Source organism: Anticarsia gemmatalis, chromosome 2 (genome assembly GCF_050436995.1).
Source record: "Anticarsia gemmatalis isolate Benzon Research Colony breed Stoneville strain chromosome 2, ilAntGemm2 primary, whole genome shotgun sequence".
Classification (NCBI taxonomy): Eukaryota; Metazoa; Arthropoda; class Insecta; order Lepidoptera; family Erebidae; genus Anticarsia; species Anticarsia gemmatalis.
In genome coordinates this window covers 3,499,154-3,520,185 of record NC_134746.1, presented here as the reverse complement: position 1 = coordinate 3,520,185, position 21,032 = coordinate 3,499,154, and the positions used below count along the sequence as shown (strand labels likewise).

General features: G+C 34.4%; 1 protein-coding gene across 2 annotated transcripts in view; it reads right to left on the bottom strand.

Moving 5' to 3' along the window:
- The window catches only part of 5-HT2B (5-hydroxytryptamine receptor 2B), a 112,104-nt gene extending 99,599 nt beyond the window's left edge, over positions 1-12,505 (bottom strand). For both annotated transcript variants that reach the window (XM_076124889.1, XM_076124897.1), the window contains exon 1: positions 12,343-12,505. The gene's annotated coding sequence lies outside the window, so the exon portion shown is untranslated. The remainder of the gene's footprint in view (positions 1-12,342) is intronic.
- Positions 12,506-21,032: the final 8,527 nt, after the last annotated feature.

Sequence of the window (21,032 nt, the reverse complement as noted above, 5' to 3'; positions counted from 1 at the left end):
CACTGATTTTTAAATCAAATCAAATGCATTTTTTTGTGGTCATAATATATGGTACACTTAGGACCGAACTTACTACGTTGGCATGCCAGGTTGCCAGCTTTCCTATGATATAGAATATGAGCGCTGAAACAATAAAGAACTTTACTTTCAACTTTCAATGAGCCCAAGAACTAAGTGGAAGGCTTTAATTTCATTGCTAATAGTTATCCATTACACTAGTAACTTTACTATAAAAAATCTACTCCGCAGCTCTTTGACTAGACTGCTGTATAGTTTTTATAAGTTTGCCCGATTTTTATTTTTGTCTTTATATTTTACCTAATATTTTTATGTAAATTAAATGTAAAATAAAAAAAATCAATGATTCACTGTTATTAAGAAAAATAACATTAGTTTGTCGTATCTTCTAATTCTACGCTAAATTTTATCAAAATTGGTTCAGTGGTTAAGCATTAACGTAACAGACTGACATACAATCGCATTCGTAACATTACAATATGTAATGACAAAACTTCAGAGTTTATTAATACTGCTATCTGTCATGTACATTATGGCGCCTGATAGCAATTTCCGAGTGTCCATGTTTCAGAACAAAGTCTGAAATAGCTGTGTGATGATGACATTCTATTAGGTTCAGGGAAACTTTAGAAAACGCAGTTTCTTAGAACTAATGGAATATGAACTTAGTTGTTATGTGGACCAGTCAAGTGGTTGTGGTGGTGGTCGCGGTGTTGCAATTGAGTAGAGGGTCCTAGGTACGAATCCCTATGTGAAATTAATTCTAGGAATACTCTGCTACCTGAAACCTTTGCTAGATCGGTTAACAAAACTGCTAGTACTATATAACACATGATGCCAAATCACTACATAGTATAAAACAAAGTCGCCCATTTTGTCTGTAGTCCCTTCGTATGCATAAAACTTTAAAACTACGCAACGGATTTTGATGCGGTTTTCACTAATAGAAAGAATATTTTCTCCGACAGGTTTTTATATATAATTGAAATACATTGAAACTATATTAGCTGAGTTATAGCGATTTATGTCCAAGAAGTCAGAAAAAAAATCTAATTGAAGATTGCATTTGTGCGTGCGCCGCTTATACCGTTGGATACAAGTAAGAACAATGCATAGCAAAAACATTGGTATTTATTAGTTCTACAAAAAAGTCCGTGATGACATATATCCAGCTTTTTTATTTAAGTCACAAAAACTACTTTTCTGTATTAAAAAAACATTTAATTCGTTGGGTGATGTTTAACTGGTGATATAACCAATAATACATATATCCTTATCAAAATAAGTAAGTTCATCATCACGAGCATTTAATTTAGATTATTTTTGCAGTTTACAGTTTGTTATTTAGACATATAGTTTAGGAGATATCACGATATTAGTATTGCGGCACGGTACGGGCCGGCCGCGGCGGCGGGGGCAGCGTCACTGTATTTGTCGAAGTAGCGGGATACACGCAAACGAAGTTGCGCGGGTCAGCTAGTAAATACATATTACAATATGATACTACGAGTTTAATAAAGAGCAAAACTTTTTTTTTTGAGTTAGTACGAGGGGGTAACATTAAAAAGTACAGAACGCATTGATGCGCTTATAGAAATCATTGATCATTACAATTTGATGAGTACCTACGTAGACCAGATGGGCTTCATTTACTTAATATTACTGAGTAAAGGTGAGTAAAGGTGCAATTATTGTGTTTTCGCGATGGATATGACTATGAGCATGCGTATTGGGTGTCGATTGAGTATTTGCTCGTAAATCAAGTAAAACTACAGTAAATGAAATACAAAATTCTTAAACCCTATGAAAATCACGCCTTCTATTCAATTTAACCAGTCCAACTGGCATTAAGTGCTTCTTTCAAACTCGAAACTTAAAGTGAACTGGAACTACTAATTTCCATTGCATTATTGGTAAGTAGAATGCATCTGAATAGCAAGTGATTATGGTAATAAGCTTTCTTATTCAACGTCCGAGTGAAGCACAAAATGTAGGACGACTGCGGCATATTTTAAAAGGAAAAAGTTACATTTCATTGCCTATGTGCAACTAGCTCGTGTCTGCGACTTCGTTCGCGTGTAAAGCGATTTTTGGGATAAAAAGTATCGTGTGTTAATCCTGGTTATAAGCTGCGTGTTTATATCAAGTTTATCAAATTCAGTTTAGAAATATCCGATCTACATAGATATAGTTGCCATAACTAGAAAAAAAATCTTTGGCATATAAAAGTTAAATACTCGTACACTGAACCCAGAACTTTTCTAAATCCGAACTAAAATCTGTAATAAAGAGTGAAAGTAACTTTGCAAGTATGTTATGCTATAACGATGAAACAACTGAACCATTTCAAACGAAATTTTGCAGAACGACAATACAAACTACTTAAAAAACCTGCAACTAAAACCGAAAAAAAAGTAAAACAAAATGACAATACAAAAGCAAAAAACGTGTACAACAAAAAAAGAAATAATATACTCGCCACATTTATATACCGAGAATATAACTGTGAAAACACATTGAAACACAGGTCACGACTGAAAAATCTACGTTTTCATAGAAACACTACAACAAAGTGATTCTCTTACAAAGAGGCAAGAACTCTTGCAATAAAGTAACAGAATACATCGCGTAGTGCTGCGATAAGCTCTGCTTAGGCTGCAATTCAACATGAGCGCAGCGGTAAGCGGAGTGTTGCAAGAAAAGTTTTGCTTGAAACCGCTTTTTTAAAGAAAAGTGATTTCACCGGCGATTCTTTTTTAAAGTCATTGCTCGCGCTCGAACGCTAAATAAATAGTTATTACTTGTAACAATCACACTAGATTACTTTTTCAATAATATTATTGGCAACTGAAGCGCGATTCTTTACAGTCGCTCCTATCGAGTATCGAGTATCGAGATTTGATATTTAAAATGTACAGCAAAAGTAGTTCCTACAGCGTCCGCCAGAGGCGCTGATCCGATTTTCATACAAAGGAGAATGGGCAAAATAGTATGGAGCCTGGGCGATCCGCGGCCAAACTTGATTTTTTGTTTTTTAATGTAGTTTAGTCCTATAATTACCGTGTAGAAGTTTTATTGCCGCGACGCACTTATATGACGAACAAAATACATTTTTGTTTTTGAGCACTTTTAATAGTATAAAAACATATTTTTGGCTCATATTCGGAGATTAAATAAAAAGTACTATTTATATTATTGCATACAAATGTAGACATTATTAATATTCGAACAATCATAACATGTAAATATATAAATATCTCAGCTTAAAAACGAGGCGTTCATAGCCAGTTGCGCTCACTGGTCGGTAAACGATCTGTTGGTTAAGCAACCGTTGGCGCGGTCATTCTATAGATGGGTGACCACATTGTGGTATTTGAACTGAGCTTCTCTGTGCTTCCGAGGGCACGTAAAAAGTCGGTCCCGGTTGTTGTCAACTAAGATAACATTCGGGCGGCTTGAACAACTTTGAAACTAGGTGAACCATATGGTAGATAGATACGAGTTACGATTATTGTTCATTTTGATGGCATTGCAATCGTTATAAGAAGATGTAACGTTATTACACAACATTAAATGCATTACAGACACGAAATAATTGTATTTGTTCTATGAAATTCCATTATATTTACATGTCAATATATTGTTTCCTGAAAGGATTGCAGCGAAACGTTCTTAGTAAAAGTTGTTCCTAGTTATCATTACTTTAATTTGACACTACTTTCATTAATGGCCGCCGACCGCCCAGGAGTGCCCATTCTCCTTTTCTCAATAGTTGACTAACCGGTTGTCGACACTCAATAGTGGTAAAAAATTGCGCTTCTGATTAGACTCTAGGATATTCCGCGGTGTGTATTTTTTCTAAAGTATTTTAAAGTAAGTTGAGTGTTGAGTTTTGAAAATCAAGGTACATTTTATTTCTCTCTTCGCTTATATTTCAGTTGCAGCCTTACTTTACACCGGTTTCAAAGTACGTGGCTTAGTAAACAGTTTGCATACAGATGAATGAAAGATGTCGCAGTATTTGTATACATTTTAATAAATAAATACGTCTAGTGAACATTGTATTTTATTTTTAGAGCAGGTACAGACATTTTACTATCTAAGCTGTTGTGTAAAGTAAATGTTTAGGTTAAATAAAATGTATTTAGGAATTTTTCTTTTAAGAAGTTAGAACTGTTGCGCGGTTCTCTATAGTTGGTAGCCTATACTATCGAGAGTTTGAGATTTTAAATATACTGCAAAAAAAGTTCCTACAACCCCCGCTAGAGGCGCGGATCAGATTTTCAGATAACACTTCTCAACAGCTTGTGTTAAAGAATAGCAAAATACAGATGTGAGCATAGTAACAGAAAGGTAATAGATTTTCCTTCTTTGACATTTTTGATGCTTATCACGTAAGCTGAAGTGGTGTTTTCGCTGAAACTCTATAAATTCCTTTCGATTACGTACTATGTCTACCGATAGGAAAAATCGATATCTCTAACTGTGTAAAAAAAAATACAATAAGTTATTTTAAATAGACGTTTTAACTAAGTTATTCGTTAAACAAATCTATACCCGCAAACACTAAACCTCGGAAAGCATAACAATAAAATAAATGTAGGGTAGTTTGAAAACACGCCAGGTTTATGCCGGTTTATAAGCGATTATCACGCATTCTCGGGTAAGTGAATACAGTCCCGCTTCCTTTTCCTGTATCGGTTAATAGTCTAACATCCGCACACAAATCAAATATATTTGCTTTGTGATGTTTCGTTACACGTGTGGGGTATTAGCGAATAGTTTCTGATTACGGTTTGTTTGTATGTGTTTGTTGCCTTCACGTAAATACTGAACGGATTTTGATGAAATTTGTTGTACAGTAACTGTCATAAGCACATGGGCTGAAAAACTTTCTTGGAATAAAAAGTAACATTTGTAAATATAGGTTATAAACGAATTCTGTTGAAACTTGGTAACTACATTTGGATTTTGAAGATAATTTATAACCGCGATTAGCACATAAGATGTAAATATTCTTGGGAATAAATAGCAGCATGTAGTAATCCAGATCATACACCTTGTATATCTGATGTCATCAAAATCAGTTTAGTTTTAATGCGTGAGAGCATAACATACATACAAATCCTAAAATACTAGTGGGATTCCGACACAATTTACTTTACCTAACACGAGAATCGAATCCGAGACATTAGTATAGGCAGTCGCTAAAACCACGGAGGCAACCAAACGCGGCCATTTTTATTAAATAAGTATACAAATTACAGCACAGCTGGTGGTAATTTGTATTTAATCAATAACTGTAGGTATAATTGATTTTTTGCCTCACGAGGAAAATATACAACAAAAACAATGAGCGGCCTTTTAGTTACACGTCTCGGGTTCGAAGTTCGACTAAGACAAAAACTAATTACGAAATTATAGAATACGTGTTGTAGCTTCATTCATGGCTAAATATATTGTTTGTGGATACAAGTAATAATAATCTCCCGGTTGATATTAGAAGTAAATGGCCGGTTTCATTAAGACTGGCCAAGTACGTAGAAATTTTTTATAGAGATAAGTTGATAGCCCATATCTCTCTTATTACTGTTTATAACTACTTCGAAGCAAGAGCTACACTAAGAGACAAATTCATTGTCGCACGACAACGAAGCAGTAGTGTGATCTTGTTTAGCGACATCACGCAACTTATGTCGCTGGCGACACGCATAGCAGGACATTCACTGTCCCCGAGTGTATCACTAGAAATCTTTTTCAATCGTATATTTACGCACAATGCTTCGGGTTCTACAACAATTTTACAAACAACTAAACAATTTAAACTCTCTGCTTGTAATTTTTATCTAGGTATTCATCATTTAATGACGTAACAATGTAAGTGAGGCTAAGGAAGTTTGTAAGGATCATACAAAGTGGCGTTCTTCCCTGCCTACACTTATAGTAAAAGGCGTGATATTATGTATGTATGTATGCATTATGTAAGCATATAATATTTTGTATGTATCTAAGTATGTATTCACCATTCAAACAGTTTTTCATTCAACAGTTTACACGAATCTAGAAACCTATAAAGTTTTTTATTAAGATAACCAATCAATAAAAAGGCAAATAAAAGAGGCTTTGAGCCGCATCTGAAATCTAATTGTAGCACTCCCGGACCCTCGCAACGAACAAAAGTGGACAATAATTGACTTGTTTCTCGAACAAGATCAGCGAAGATTGTTAACCGTTATTGGAAAAACGCACCTTTATTGATTCATTTATTCTTAAATTATTGAAAAATTGTACCAAAGATTTTCAATATTGGACGTATGTTGTCATATCTCATTGTACTTATATTTTGAATGTTTAGCTGTTGTGATGTTTGTTACTCAAAAACTAGCTGTTGAATAAATATGAAATGAAAAATACAAAATTCATATAATAAATATGAATTTTGATAAGTTGTAATTTATGTTACGGCCTTAGTTTAATGGTTAGCTTAGTATTATTTCTTTAAATTATTTCAGGTGATATGATGAGCTCATCGTCTTCACACAATTGTTTCAGTATTTAATACTAATTTAACAGTGTTTAAATACAATAAATAATACATAGTATCGCGCCTGCCAAATCGGAAGATTACTACCAAAGGAGTATTAAATACACCCACGTTTTGCGAGCCTATTGCCATATATCTGACACGTTACTAGATTCAGGCTATATTTGAGACTAATTTCAGTATAAATTAGAAAATATCAATAGCACTTTACCCCAACCTGGAATTAAACCCGAGATTTCGTGATCAGCGGTTAGATACACTGCCGACTGTTCCGCAGAAACAGTTATAGGTTATACGGTAGTTTCCTACCCGTCAAATGAAATCCAACTCTTCATGAAATGTCAAAAACACATATTAGTATAGAAATACGATATAGTGACGTCACTATGTCATATTTTCGTTGGTATCAAATGAGTGTCTAACAAAATGTTTCAGTCTGTAACAATTACAATTTCAACATAATTTACGAAAAAAGTTACAAAGTCTGAGCATTTTAGGTAAACCTTTCACGAGTATAAGTATAATAATTTTTCGTTAACCCAGTCAACTACCCAATTGTTGCAGTAGTATTGTTTATATGCTATAAATAATCAACTATCTATCCTATTTCCTGCGCTATCAAACAGCAAAGCAATAAATTGATAATTGCTGCAGTAAGGTCAGTTTCAACAATCAGGGAGAACAGATACTTTAATAATGCAAACATAATAGTAATAATTAAGAATACCGACACTCCTTTACCATAGACAGTGGTGTTTCTGGTCATCAGTAGCTCGATTCTCTACTACTATCGACCACCGATAACCGACTGTCATCGAGAAACTTTGTATGAAAATGTGATCAGCGCTTCTGACGGATGTCTTATTAAACATTTTGGTAGTACATTCTAAATGTAAATATTTCGATACTTGACAGTACCGACTGTACAGAATCGCGCTACAGAACTCTGGCAAATTACTTTATTGTGCATGTCGAAGTTAATTTCTAAAAAAGTGTTTTTGTTAACGAACAATAAAAACAGACATGGAGCATCGCATAAGCATCTTATACTTTTGAAGACTTTGTAAATTGTCTAATCCTTGGTAAAATTCATGATATTATTGTATATTTATGAGAAAACCCCAAACAAGAAAATATACTTTTTTTAACTGTAACCCATCAAATTCCAGTCCTTTACACCATTGCTTAACTTGAACTATCGAACCAGTATTTCATATGGAATGAGTTATAATGTTACGAAAATAAGGTTAAATTTTACTTAAAAGAAAATGTTAGGAATTTCCACTAAATGACACGTTGTGTGTAAGCATTATTTAATTCCAAGTTATTTTTAGCCCCTTTATGAAATCCTTCGAATACCTTTTCAAGAGAAAAGTTTTGCTTTGTCGCGCACGCTAAGGCTTTGGAGAGAAAATCCGCTAGATGACTTTGAATTCTATGGCATCCTTTTAAGATATTATAAGTTTAAAATATTATATTAATTTTGTCGGAGTATAGTAAATTACTACAGGTAATAATAGCTAAGTTTTAATCGCGTTTAAGAGCCGATTTTTCCCATCGTGCGATATCTATAGGAATAATATTAGTGTCTTTGACAGTCTCTACATAAATTGTCATATTAAGTAGGTCTGAGAATCAGCCAACATCTATTTTTCATACCTCTAGGTGACACTTTTTTTAATTAGGTATATGGCATAACAACGTTTGCCGGGTCAGCTAGTAATATCTATATGGCAACTTCCATTAAAGACCGTTCAGTAGTTTCCGCATAATTAAATATCAAACATACATACACCCTCAACATTCTTCGCGTTTATAATAGAAGTAGTTCTATAGATATAGTCTATCACAGCTTTTAGAATAAATAACATCCGAGGAATGTAATTTTTCAAGCGCATCTAGTTTACATGATGAAAGGCCTGCTACGAAAGCAACAAAGACGGCTTTGCAAATGGCGCTTTCAATGCAATAGGGTTTGACGTCATTCTGAAATAATCACTACATCACTTCATAGAATGAAATAGGGAATAGTTCATTTGTGTCTGTACTCTTTAATCGTGAAGTGGAAAGCATATTTTTTATTATAAATATGAATGTTTTGACGATGTGTGCATATGTATTTAGACTCTATCTCGCAAAAACCACAAAAAGGACTTTGATAAAATTTGGTGCAGATAATTTATAACCCGGATTAATAATAACATGGGCTTTTTTCTAGGAAAGTCTTTTCGGTAAGTTTCCAGGCAGAAGCTAATAGGGTATATATTTTATGTAGTGTATCTATACTCTCTAATCGGGGAATATAAAAATTTTATACCATTAAAAAAAACGGAATAAATATTTATATTTATACATTTATACTTTATTTAATGCTAAACTTATAGATATTGTGATCATTTTTCAATGTTTTAATGTGGCAATTAATAATGACAAGCTACTTCGGCCGTAATCTAAAAAAAAAAACATTATTTTTCTTACCTGTCATTCAAAATCATTCTAAGTCTTTTTTTACCAATTATTTACTGAAAGCGCTTAGTCATAGAAATCAAAGGCCGATTCTTTTTTGGTGCCAATATATTTGTCATATTTTACAAATAAAATGTAGAGTAACCTCTCAAGGCATTCGCAGTTATTCAACGAATACAATCTAACGATAAAAAAACGGTCCTAAGAGTCTGGAACAGTAGCGCAATTCTGTTCAAGCAAAACTTTCGAGTATCGAGAGTTTGACATTTAGAATGTACTGCCAAAATATTTCCTACGACGCCCGTTAGAGGCGCTGATCAGATTTTCATACAAAATTTCGCGATGACAAACCAGTTGTCGGCAGTCGATAGTAGTAGAGAATTGAGCTACAGATCATTACATTTTGTTTCTATGGAAGTATCAGGTACTAAATATTGCTCACTTCATACAAACATTACATAGCACCCCTTTTTTCTTTCACGTGTTACCATTGCCCGAACGCGACTTGCTACGATCACTACATATTTTTCCGCACCACATTCATATCTCATCGCATATGCTCACCAGTTACGATACTACACATCTATCCTTATTGAAACATCCCCGATATGATCTGTGTGTGACCCAATTTTCAATGTAACCGAAAACTATAGGCAACTGTGTTTTATGTTACCTGAATTGAGTTTTTTTTTTCGACAAATTAGTAATGGAAAATGTATCCTCCTTTTTATAAATTTTTATTCAATAAAAGGACTATGGGCAAAAATGTATGGGCTCCGTCCCCACCTACCAACAAACATGGAACTGATACCAACGTGTTCATAAAGTGCCCCCTATTTAATTAAATTCCTTTGTTTTTGATACATCAGTGGGAATATATATTTAAAAAAAAAGAAAACAATTTGTAATTATTATTTAACGTATATTTTTATTTTACATTTGTAAGTTATTTTAACATTATTGTTATATTACAGTACTAACTCATATGTATAATAATGTCCTCCTAGCCGATATACGGCTACGGCGATCAGTTTCATTGAAACTGGCCATCTGTGCCGGACTTTGTTTATAGTGTCCAAGTGTGTGCACAATACACAGGTACACTCTCTATTCCATCACTCTCATAGTTTGGTGGGACGGATAACCGACACGACCAGTGAGAGGTCAGGCGCAGGACCGACGGCTTTACGTGCTCTCCGAGGCACGGAGGTCTTCGACCCCAACTTCCTAACTCCGGGCAACTCTAGGAAATTTTTAACAGAAAATCTCAGAAAAGACTGTTTGGCCCGACCCAGGATTCGAACCCGAGACCTCTCGCACCGCAGTCGCATATACTACCGACCGCGCCACAGAGGCACTCATATGTATATACTTATATAATTTCCATTATATGGTTAATACATGTTATTGATTTCATATTCCAATAATTATTTTTACTCGTCAATTATAATGCTGTCTAACAGATGCGCTGGCAGATTAAAATCTGATCAAATCTAAAATCGTGGGTTGGAGAGCGGGGGGAGGGGGTTATTTTGTACCCAGCTATCTTTATGTGCATGCGGCGTCCGCCGCTGTGCACTAATTAATAAATAAATGAGCATGTATTTTGGAATTAGTCGTCAATAATACGTTAACGAGATATTTGTTTGAACGTAAGATACTATGAGAACCCCATGCATTTGGGCAATGTCGCCATAGTATAAAAATATCGTCTTGCCAAGATATATCAACTGAGCTACATTTCATTTTTGTTGATGGGTGGGGACGATTCCGCCCATAGTCCTTTATGAAACTCTTCCCTTACTGAGTGACTGACTTATGGACAAAGTCGAAACTATTGGGCGTAGGAAGTTAAAATTGAGTATAAAGATTTCTTGACAAGTGTTGAAAAGAACTAACTGCCAGTTTCTTCATACATAAAAAACAGATCTAAAATAACAGCTAAAGCCATTGACATTTTTTTTCAATTCGTTAAGAGACAAATTTTCCTGTTACCCCCATACTTTGGCTATTACTTTCGATGAAGAAAACGGCCGTGAGTGCGGATTTTTTAAATTAATTATGAAAATCAGCAGTAATAAAGGTGAAAACGGGAAAACTAAAAAAGTCCCAAGCGGCCGCTAGTATTTAATAAGACATCATGTTATAGTAATATTTAATGCTTGAAATGTACCAGAAAAAGCAAGTAGACGTCATATTAAAAGTGTATTGCAAATGATCATTTCACTGAGTCATCGGAAAACATAAAAACCAGTATATCTTGTGTATACAGGTGTTGAAATCTTTAAGCATGTAATATTCTTTCCTTCAGCATGTTGAAATTTGCAATAGTTAACTATCAAAACAGTATATTTATTAATCATCACATGATCCCAATGTAAATACATCAGTATATTTTTCACGTCATAATTATGGTAATCAGTTAATCTCTATAGAGTGTGAAAAACGCTTGATGTCACATGATGTCACATTGTACATGTTTTCTATAAGATCACATTGTGAGCAATTTATGCTTCATCTTAAGTAATTTGAATATTATCAAAAAAACGCCGCAGTTTTAACAATTTTGGAACGCAGTGGAAGACCCAATGTGTCGAGAAACACTCGAAATTTTTAATAAAATTGCTTTAGGATTAATAAAATTAAATGCCCCGCTATACGTATTTTATTAAAATCCAAAACTTGATTCTAGTCTCGATCTTCATAATATTTTATTTAACACGTTCCCTGCCCGCGACGCGTATGTGCGTTCTACAAAACGCACATACGCGTCAGGGGCAGCGAACGTGTTAAGTATGTAAAAGACAGGGCAGTTGGTATTAACCATGTAGCGAGTGAATTCGAGATACATACTAGTATGAACCAGGCACAGTCGTGTCCTACGGCTTTTAATCAATCTGGAACTAATCGTTTCGTATCCTATGGTTTCGTTCATTGCAACGCAATTCGTTACAAAGTTTCATCAAAAGTGATGTTATTTTGTGAAAATGTACTTATTATAACGTGTGCGTTATTTTCGCATGAATTTGATTACACGCGTGCTTTTTTTTTTTAAACCCGTAGGCGTATACGTATACCAAAAAAAACTTTATTATTGGTTAAAATATTTCTTTAATTATGATATTCATTAGTTAATATTTATTTTTATTAAATTAAAAAAAATACAAGAAAAAAGAGCTGTTAAAAATTTTCGAAAAGACGCGATGCATAAAAAAACTGACGAACAATATTTATTACATATTAACATATTTAATAATATATTTATCACACGTACAAAACAAACCAGAAACAATAAAAAAAAATTAAAAACATACCTTGAAAACTTACTCCATAATAAGCACAACACTAAATAAAAAAAGTAATAATTTAAAAAAGAATTTAAACTTTAACTGTCACTTTCGCACTAACACAAACACTTAATATATATTTTTTGTTTAGTTTTCAGCGGCGCGGAGGAGCGGAGACGCGTGCGGCCACGACGACGAACGCGGCCGAATGGACGGCGCACCTGTTGGGACTTACTTCTCGCCTATGAAGTTGGTGTAGCGCTAAAATGCTACTTTAGTAAGGGCCAGTTTCACACTTAAAGCATAACTATCGAATCTTCTTTCTTTATCCAACATCGTGAAACAAAAGATTATAAATTATGAACAGAAACAGGTTTTGTTACGCAAAAATTTCTTAGGTACATCTTAACTTTTTTTTTGAATATAGAAGAAAGACTGTTGTTTAACTGTATTCAAGAAATAAAAAAAAATGTTGCATGAAGATCTACATGATCTTCACAACTACAGAAATAAAGTTGCAATTAATAGTGTCACGGCTGATTGCTATTGGAAATTTAACAGGCGTTAAGGTCAAATGATGAGTTTTCCCATTTTGCTTTATTTATTAAACGGTTTATATTGGAGGTAAAGCTTTGACTCTGTTGAAGTGTTATCATTAGAGTTGACAAGACACCATTACAACCGCGCTGTTTGTCATAAACGAAGTCATAAAAGTTGTCGAAACGAAAAATAAATGAAGTTCAATCAGGGATTAATATATGTATATGTATATAAAAATTAATATCTATTTCCCTTGGTCACACCATCACACGTGAACGGTTAGACCGATTTAACGAATTCTTGTATTATATATATTATTCCCTGAAGTACGGGGTTGGTTCTGATGGAGAAAAAGAATTGAAAAAAAAGAGATTCATGAATTATTTATTTATTTATTAAAAATTTGCTGTTAGGTGATACGAAGTGTGCGGGGTCAGCTAGTTTATTAAATATGTATAGAATATTACTATTTGCAGATGTATGTGTGTGTTACTGTTGTTATTAATGGTATTTTTACGATGTTATGAAGTTTTATTAAGGGATGCAATAATAAAGTTAAGACGCCATAATGAAATCACTTAGCAATAACTCCATTCGCCGACTGTTGCGAATGCAAAACGATGCAAGTTAGCATAGCAGTTTTGCTTTTAATTCTTGCGAATTTAAATCTAGAGGTTGATACATGAGTTATTATGCATATTTTAGTAAGTAATAATAATAGGTAATAATAAATTGTTGTCCCACTGTTGGACAAGGGTCTTCACCCGGAATAAGGGAGAAGTTAGGCCTTAAGTCCTCCACTATGGCCAAGTCCGGGTTGGAGATTTTAGTATATAAGTAAAAGAAAATACCTGTATTAAGGTCGAACAATGAGGACAATAAATGTAATTAGGAGTACCGATTTTTGGAATATATTTTTTAATATAATTCTATAATTGAATTGCAATCGTGCAAAATAAGTTATTTTTAAATATAATAAATTAGTAGAGCCTACGCAGCCGTAATTGCTTTTGCGTTTAATATTCAATCGAACAGTCCCCAAAGAATACATCTTAAATATTTCAAATTGAAGTCTGTAATTATTTAAATTAGTTCACAGAATATCTATTTGCGAATTATAAAAATAGAGCCTACGAATATTAGTATGCGAAGTGTAACTTCTACGTGCTACGAATACAATAGAGTCTACGCGTGCTACGAAAGCTACGGCGTAGCAATTTTAATTGGTAACTCGTTTACCAAAAACTTTTGATTAATCTTAAACGTCATTTGCAAGTTAAGATGAGTCCCAAGTTGTTGATGACGTCAATCACTTGGACTTTTGAAATGAATTTGTCACAAGTTCCAACCACAAAATGACGGACCGAAATATTTGATACATTTTTTTTACATTTCTTTGGGTAGAGGCGCCACCATAATATGTTTTTTTTAATCATCATTTAATTGTTTATTCTGATTGATCGGTACTGAATGATCCACGATACTAAATTTCTTCATAACATCAACATTTAACCTTACGCATTGCATGTTTGAATGACGTAGCCGACTGACAATTTCTGAGATTATGGCCAATGTAACCTTCGTTGAAACGTCAAGCAATTCAAGATCAAACGTATGCTCACGTCAATCCCTGTAATGTAAGAAAGTAAAACTATACTCCATCAAATCAGTAGAAAGTCACGTAGCCAAGGTGCGCGGGTCACAAATGTATTTCAAATGCAGAATTTAGAAAATCAGTCACTAATAGTGCTGTTAACGATTGCCGGTTTGCTACGGCTACTTTGTTTGGGCCAATTTATACTTATACATTACACGGAATCTGTGCAATACAGGTATGTATGCCCATGATAGCTCTTTACAAAGTTATAAAACTATAGATATCTGGATACTACTGTAGTCAATTTTTTGCTTGATTTTAAATCAGATGACTGCGTAAGTTGTCCAACTAAGATACAATAACATTTTGTTTGTACAAAATCGTCTATTTTTAGAATAAATATTGTTTTGACAGTGACGTTCACACGCGGTCCTGGACCCTTGTAAATCGCTACATAATTGGCTTCAAAGAAAGGAGTCCCGACAAACTTGGTAAGCGGATCATAAAGTTAAATATAAATTGAGTGTTTTTATAAACAAATGCAGTAATGCTATTAAAACTTGAGCTTTCTTAGAACAAACAATAAATTGTGAATAAAAATATTTTCAAATACTAAAGGGTTCAACGTCCTCGTATTTTAACTTTACACTTTAAGGTGTAGGCAGAGGTGTATAAAATGCACTCACGGTCGAGCTTTTATCCATATTACTGTATTTATTATCGTTTATACATAATGAAAAAACATTGATTAAAGGATATAACCCAACATATTGTTAATAATGATTAGTCACGGTAAAAGAGTCAGTTTTAAAATATTTGATAAAAAAAATATATTTATTTTGTTTCTAGTAATATACCTATAACTAGTAATTTTTTTTTCAAATTCCACAAACCTTTTCCAGACAATTCTTAAAGATACTACTGGCTCTACTATTCAGCCTCAAGTCTTCAAGTCAAATCCCCTGCACAGCATTCTCAGCCACTTGGAAGACAAACCAAGGGCGTATATTTAGTACACCAATAGATATACTTGCGAACTTCTGTGACCGACGGAATAATGGGGTCCAAATCGGGTTACTGGGTCACTTACACTATCGCTATCCAACTTTGTAAAGGTTTTAATTTAGTATAGAGCCTAACCCACTCTTGTATGTTTCTTGTATATCGATACTTTTTATTATTGAACGATTAATGCGATAATCGATTATATTTTACAAAATGTAAATTTTGCATAAAAATTACTACTAGTCTGCCTCTGTCCCGCGGTCGGTAATGTTTCCGATTGATGGCCGTGAGGTCTTGGGTTCGATTTCCACGTTGGGTAAAGTAGTTTTCTAATTTAATCTATACTAATATTATAAAGCTGAAGAGTTTGTTTGTTTGTTTGTTTGAATGCGCAAATCTCAGGAACCACTGGTCCGATTTGAAAAATTCTTTCAGAGTATATATCATCACGCTACGACAAATAGGAGCAGAGTACCAGTAAAAAATGTCAAAAAAACCGGGAAAATTCTGACCCATTCTCTCTTATGTGACGCAAGAAAAGTTGCGCGAGTCAGCTATCTAGAATAATTCTCCATAGTGGGCCGGAGATTGGTAGCGTGTTCAGTAAATGTCAATAGGCTCACCTCCTACTACATAGGCGAAATGTGGGTATCTTATACGACCTCTTCCTACACCTTAGGGTAAAACAAGAGTGGTATTATGATTATATTAATCATTATTGACCCGACTTTTCGTTAGCGTGAGCTTAGAAACTAATCCCTCTTATTCTATTAACATGCTCCTTTGATTAAATAAAATGAAAAAAGAATTTCCCTAAATTAAACCTTGATGTGTTCCGTATTATTAGGTTAGAGAAAAAGTCTTTTCGCATTATAGTATGTATGAACTTGTAATAAAATCTTTTCTCTACACAAAATAGCTCGATATTTGGGTACCTCACGAGCTCACAAAAGGAAACCTAATGAACCGTGAAGCCAAAGAGATTTTATTACAAGTTCATACATACCATAATGCGAAAATACTTTTGCCCCGACATAATATTATGGTACTAATATTTAAGACTAGTAGTTGCAACAAATCCCCTGAAATTGTGAACGTTTAAACAGTGGCGATTTCTCTTTGAGATACTTACAAAGGTTCCATGTAGTTTAAGGTCTTATGAGAGCATAAATACACAGGTCTGCTGAATATAGCCCACCTTACCCGTCACCCACAGTTAACCATAACGCTTAGAGAGGCAGGTGGCAATAGTAATATATTAAATCCTGTTCAGGTAATGGTGCGTAGAGTAGCACGGTTTCCTACAGTCGGTACTATCGAATATCGAGACTTTGATGAGCTCCAGTCAAACTAAAAATAGACATTTTGTACCTTAGCATGTATAATATTGCGTATGCATTGGTCAGTAGCGCAATTTTTACAGTTGGTACTTTCGAGTATCGCGAGTTTGACGGTGAATACGTGCTCAAAAATTAGTCCCTACGGAACGCGGTAGGGGCGCTGATCAAGTTTTTGTTGATTGTTATCGTCGGCTACTATCGATTATCAACAGTGATAGTTAAAATTGATTAGAGCTTCTAACGGGTGCGTATGAATAAATTTTTGAGTAGTTGTTTTTTTATGTTGTTGTCAGACTCAAAAGTTTACTATTTTTTGACAAGTACAAGGCACATTAATCATGTAATTTTTTGTAGCTTTTTAAACCCCCCTTGTCTCAAAATGCGCGGTGAGGTTTTATGCCAATTTAATTATGATTTATTATGTTATATTTTACATAATATGTAACAATTAATTAGAAATTATACCAAATCAATGATTATAATCAGGTTCTGAGTTCGAGGATATCATTTTATTAGATTCGCTAGTATTGTACGATGTATGACAACCTATTACATCACACACGCCGTTTTGAAAACACACCTTCCCAACACGATATTACATTGGCTGTACGTTCACCATCTGTCCCACGCCACCCACGTTGGACACGTCAGCAACTGACATGGATTAAACCTATTTTTATTTAAACCCAAGCAGTTACATCACATACGTCACTTTTACAAATAGAAAATAGCAATTTTAAATTCTACGCCCCCGTAGTATTAAAAAGGGTAGCTTATGCGCTTCAAGAATAAAAAACAAAATTCATTTTATATAATTTTATCGAACGTTCGTACGACTGTAATATGAAATAACTTTTACTTTCGTAATATCATAGCATCCACTTTGATGCTTTATTTTAATTTTAGTATTTTTCTTTCGTATACTGCTAGCTTTGAATAATAAGTTTTCAATATTAAAAAAAAAACATTTTATTATATTAGTAATAATAAAACGTTATTTACTGAAAAACAATGACACAATTAACCACATCACATAAAAAATTGCTTACATATAATTGCAACAACGATATATACTCTAACACGGAATTTTGAATTCTGAATTGTGTATGAGCTACCAAAGTGCCATAGAAGTAGTCAAACTATCATCCATACGTCCCATAATCGGAGCACATAACCTTTCAACCCGTAAAAGCTGCGCCAAAAAAATCAATCACTATCGTTCCGTGTATCGGGCACATTCAAGTCGACTTCTGAAAAAGATTAAAGTCCTATCTATTGGGGTCAACAACAGTATTGTACGGGAACACAAAGCCTCCGTTATAAATCATGGCACAGGTAATTTCCTACCATTACGGTGTTTCTAACGATCTGTATTGTTCCGTGTATGCAAGCGAAAATGGGCAGCGGTACAAATTACCCCTGTGTGCTTTGCAAGGGTTTTGTCTGTGGAAGGAAAATGTTTTGTTAGGGGTTATATTAAAGATTTTTTGAATCAATAAATGTAGTTCTTTAGTCTCTTCCTTCGATGTAGGAAACCAGCGTTTATGTATGTATGTTAGTATCGGCAACTTTAGTAAATTTAACAGAAAATGTATTCTAAATTGATATTTTTATTTATTTTGTCAGTACGTACGTAGGTAGTTTCTTTTATTCTGTTTTTTGTCTGCATTACTTTTTGGTAGACTGATAGAGAATGCTTCAGGCACTAGGTTATTTACTGTTTTATATATAAGGTCAATAAATGAATAAATAATATGACATTTGTGTAACGCGTGTTGTATTCGTTGCTAGTAAGACAACGGCTAACGTAATAACCATAGGTAATTGTAACTCAATAGGAGAGCCTGGGTTGTTTCCCAATACAAGTAAGGATTATCGAGTTAGCCTAGTGTCAAAGTTGATCAAGCCGACAGAAAGGTCGATGTCATGGCTTACTGTTATCTTAATTGACGACTACTGAGGCTGAATTTTTACGTGCCCTACGAGGCACGAGGACGCTGTGTTTAAAATCACTAAACGGCCACCCATCTATGCAGTGACTGTGGCAATGGATGCGAGGATTCCTGAGTATTTTTTCCCCAAGAGTGACCCACTGCTGGGCAAGGGGTTTCCTTACGAACGAACGATTGGTTAAACCTTGTGTCCACCACACCTGCCACTTTGCATGCCCCCATAAAAAAGAGTTAAAGGCATGCCAGGTTTCCTCCCGACGTTTTTTCATCTTTAGCACAAGTGATTAATAAATCGAAAACGCTACTTCGAAAAGATATTGGTGTATTGCCTTTGGTTCCTAGTAAAAATATTCGTTAGGTAGGTATACAAGTCAATTTTATTTAGTTTGTTTTTCGAGACCTTTACTAAAGTGGGTAAAAATCAACTTAAAATTATCATAATGGTATCTGATATTGTTAGGCGAAAGCCGAATACTCGTAACTTTGTTTAACAAAACGTCTATATAACGAAAGTAAAACGGGCGATAACAAAAAGAAATTGTTAAAAGACTTTCGATACCAAACGTCGAGTTTTGTAAATAAAGTGATTCGGACTTGAAAAGTTCTTGATAAATACAATAAGTTTGAAAACGTTTGTCTGTTCATAATACACTTTTATACTTTCATATTCAGATACTTTTGGTTTTGTGACGGAGGCGCCTTATATCCGACTGCTAATAATCAGGTCTCGGGTTCGATTCCCTGGTTGAGCAGACTGCGATAGGTATTTTCTAATAAACATTTTCAGTGGAATGCTGAAGTTTGGTAACATACATACATACGCCAGTTATACCCAAAAGCGTAGACATTGGTGTATGATACATGCCCGCGATTTGCCATAAATAAAAAGATTGGTCCCATGTAGTAAGAGACGAGCCTATTACCATATACAGGGCACGTAAAGAGAAGTCTGGTAATATGACCGGTAAAAAGTTATGGTGAATAGTTGGTGCTTTCGAGCCCCATCTCAGGGCTCAATATTTCACAAAAAATAAATAAATAAATAAATAAATATTATTGGACAACTCACACACGGTCATTTGATTCCAAACTAAGCAGAGCTTGTACTATGGTAACCAAATAACTGATAAACATACTTATATACTTCTAAATATATACTTATATAGATAAATTGACAACCAGGCTCAGACAAATACTCGTGCTCATCACACAAAGATTTGTCCCGGGTAGGATTCAAACCCACCACACGCGGCGCTACGGTTGTTGCGGCGAGGTGACCGCTTAAACCACTGCGCCAAACGTGCAGTTAAATAACCTAGTGATTCCCTCTTATCCGATATTCAATTTCACCATTTCTAATGAAACTTCTCAACTGTGCAGATCTTCGTTTTATACTGTCCAAGGGCAACACTATAAACAAAGTCTTGCAAAGTCGGCTGATTTCAATATAACTAGTCGCCGCAGTTAAAGATTTAAAACTCTCGCAACTTGTACACATAGTATTATAATGTTAAGGGTCCTAAACGCGATCCAAAATTAAAGGTTAGGATACCGTATTTGTTTACCCGAAATTTCGAACGAGTTGCATAGAACTCTAATTTTCAATCTCATTTAAGACCAAGTTACATCTAATATATAAAATTCTCGCGTCACAGTTTTCGTTACCGTACTCCTCCGAAACGGCTTGACCGATTCTCATGAAATTTTGTAACCATATTGAGTAGGACTGAGAATCGGCCAACATCTATTTTTCGTGCCCCTAAGTGACAATTTTTTTTAAAATTTTTATGGCAAAACAACATTTGCCGGGTCAGCTAGTTACTTTTAATATTAGACGCCGCTGGCCAATAGTTCATAATAATGTGCCTTTCACATGCCTAACGAGTAAAGCAAGGTACTTTTAGTAGGGAACTTGATCAATCAATCATACTTCTATATCAATAACCCCAACAATGTTCGCTGAACGTCATATTTATCAAGAAAACGGCTTTGTGAATAAACCAAGTCTATTTTTGTTCCCTTCAATACAAAGGAAGAGTTATTGCTGGCGATTGTACGGATACAGGCATTAAAGATTATACATATTTACATTTAAAATGGTTGTTATATTTTTAAATTATTCTTTTTAACGACTGTAAAAATAACGTTTTCAATTCGACTGTAAGTTTGTGCTTTGTTTGTACATTCAGGGCAATTATTTTTTTCATCATCCAAGCTATGTTGTCGCTTTCTACAAACGCACACACGGCGCCTTTCCATCACTACCCATATAAATAAAAATAA